Below are 3,065 nucleotides of genomic sequence, written 5' to 3'. Positions count from 1 at the left end.
GAGGTACAAGTCGGTCGAGATATTTGGGGGAGCTGAACTTATGTACAGAGATTAAGAATGTTACTTAAACGGAGAAGGGAGGGAACTACTCAGCACTAAAGGTTCCCCGAGCGGATCTGTGGTGGTACTGTGGAGGCAAAATATTGAGACACACACTAACTCCGGATTGGAGAGGGATATGTACAATTGTACAATTGTACAATTGGCAAATCCATTTACCCTGGCATTTGAGAAATAATGTTACTTCTGCAATTTCATTTTACTCATACAAAGTAAATGAACTCACACCAGTGTGTAATTGTTTTAGCCAAGAGCTGAGTCAAAAAAGAATGGAAACTGTGTGGAGGAAATATATAATTGTTTTTGTATTAGCTAAAATTGTATGCCAGCATGTGACATGATTGCAAAACAATGGTAGGTATTATGGGCAAACAGATAAGATGTTGTGAGGGGATTAAGTTAAGCTAGATACGTCTGTACAAATAGTAGGTATAAACATCTGTTTCGCACTTTTACAGGGACATATGAACAAACCCCAATTAAAGAGGTCATAGGGATCAGAATGGCCTCGGGAGAGGCCCAAATGGAAAGAGTAGATACTAATGAAGAAAGAATTTGACTAAAAATGACCTGCAGTGGGATGGGGTCAATAGGCCTTGTGAGGCCAGAATTAAGCATTTTGTCACAGACAAGGCCGGATAAGGCAAGAGATAAACTGGAGTATTGGGACCAGTCTTCGGGAAGTGGAGGATGTAAACAGGGGATGAGCAATGTAAAACAAAAGAAACCAAATTATATAAATATTGTGGTTGAATTAAATTTGGTATATATGTCCTCTGCCTTGCTGAGCACTGGACATCACACCCATTTGCAAGTGCAAAAATAAAGGAACCTACTGATTCAGATTTTGTCTCGGACTGCAATCATTGAAGTGTGTGTGTTTTGTTCCTCATAACGAAACACACCGACGGACTACAGGAAAAATGCACAAAGCTGAGCAGGCCGTGTTCCACATCATACCGCGCAGCATAGTTACAGTCACTGTGTCTGTTTCGCAGAATAAGAGTCCCAAAGAATGTTCTCCACCCTAAAACCGGAGGTAGCATTACAATCCGAGAACGACAGATCACATTGTGAGGATGCTCTGACCTCGGAGCCGGTTCGAGATGCCACTTTCCTTGCCTTTTTGCCTTAACCGTGTAATTCGCTGCAGAGATGTTCACACTTGGATATGAGCCACATGGATATCAACTGAATTGGAAACCTGTGTGGGAATCGACGAGAAGCGACTCAATAAATTGTGCAAAATTCCATGGTGCTTATTAGAAATGCAGTTTCTGTTCACGTCAATCTAAAAGGCAGTTTCTGCACATAGTAACAGAAGTTAATTACCTCACCCCACCCCCCTCTCTGGAAGAGGTGCTAACTGCCCTTGAGTGCTTTTTGTTCTCGATGTGAAGAGCTTTCACGCCTGAGTCACCTTCACACGTCTCTGGCTGCTGAGTGAATCACAAAGAATGAATTTCACCAGAGCTGCAACTGCCTCACTTCCCCACTCGCCCTCCCCGTTTACATTTTCCTGCTCGTCAGTGATTTAAAGAAAACCAATTGGATGCGATGTCATTCTGTAGCCTCGCTGTCGATTCCTCCGTTTCAGTTCCAACATGACTTAGATCTCGGGGCGGACCTTAATACTAGAGACGCTATGAAAGCACAATTCCAAAGGTTCCTCTGAGAGTGTAATTTCTTTCATTGCTGTTGCTGACTGAATGAGCCACTTACGTGCGAACTGCTCCAAAACATGATTCAGGATATCTGGTGCCAATTCTCGCACGTTGAATAACGACAGACAGGTTCCAAATGAGGCCTTTCAGAGACAACCTTAGGGTACATTTGACAAACCGACTAGTTCAGGAATCCGTGGTGCACTGTGACACCAGCGCATCAGGTTCTTCCCTGTCTTTGAACCGAGCCGCCTGCGCAAGGAATGCAAATGCGGTACTGCTTTTCGTGGAAGGATCAGAAAGCGGTAACTACACTCTCAAACAGAATGGCATATGATCAGAACCAGGTTGGAGAAAAACTTTACAATGCTTTGCACGGTAATTAAATGGAACGGCATTACATTTCACTACAAGAGCAGATTTGTTCAAGCAATTTGAGGCAGGTTTGCAGATGGGAAAGCATGCAAGAAAGCTCCGTTCTTGTCCATGTAAAAGGCTGCAGTTGAAGAACAAAGCAGTTTCTGCCCAGTTTCGAACTGGGGACCTTTCGCGTTTGAGGCGAACGTGATGACCACTACACTACAAAAACAAGGCTTAGTCGCCCGTCCACAGCTGTCCTGACTATAGGATAATGTTGGAATATGCAATGAAACGTCACCATTTGCAAGTTTCTCTCCAAGGCACATAGCACCCTAACTTGGAAAGGAATCATTGATAAACTCATTGACTGGTGAAACAGTCTTGATGGGCAACATTGCATATTTCAGCCATTCATCTTTTCTCTTACAATTTAAAAGAGAAAGTTGCTTTATGCGGTGACCAGACTTGTGCTCAGTCCTTTAGCTGTTCCCTGAACTGTTGGTTACTAAAGTTCGACTATCATCCACAGCCTGTTTTCAAGAATAGAAAATATCCGAAAACCCTCTCAATCAACTGATTCACCTCAAGACTAAAGTGATGTTAAGAAGCACAGCAAGTCCAGCAGCATCTGAGGAGCAGAAAAATGAACGTTTCGGGCAAAAGCCCTTTATCTGAAATGAAACTGCGAGCATATGGGATGGAGAGATAAATGGGAGGGGTAGGGGCTTGGGAGAAGGTAGCTGAGAGCGCAGTAAGTGGATGGAAGTGGGGGGCGAACGTGATATGTCAGGGAATAAGGTGGAGTGGATAGGTGGGAATGAGAATGCATAGGTGGGACAGGTCAGGACGACGGCGTTGAGCTGGAAGTTGCAACTGGGAAAAGTTAGAGGGAGGGCAAATGAGGAAACTGTTGAAGTCTAAATTGATGCCATGGCGTTGAAGGGTCGCAAGGCGAAAAATGAGGCTATCTTCCTCCAGGCC

At 44.0% G+C, this 3,065-nt stretch overlaps 1 non-coding gene across 1 annotated transcript; it reads right to left on the bottom strand.

Moving 5' to 3' along the window:
• Positions 1–2,240: 2,240 nt before the first annotated feature.
• trnal-caa lies at positions 2,241–2,313 on the bottom strand. Its single transcript has one exon. It is a non-coding gene; the product is annotated as a tRNA-Leu (tRNA).
• Between the last annotated feature and the right edge of the window lie 752 nt (positions 2,314–3,065).

This window comes from Chiloscyllium plagiosum, chromosome 20 (genome assembly GCF_004010195.1).
Source record: "Chiloscyllium plagiosum isolate BGI_BamShark_2017 chromosome 20, ASM401019v2, whole genome shotgun sequence".
Taxonomy (NCBI): domain Eukaryota; kingdom Metazoa; phylum Chordata; class Chondrichthyes; order Orectolobiformes; family Hemiscylliidae; genus Chiloscyllium; species Chiloscyllium plagiosum.
Note: the sequence above shows the minus strand (reverse complement) of the source record. Positions and strands in the feature narration are given on the sequence as shown.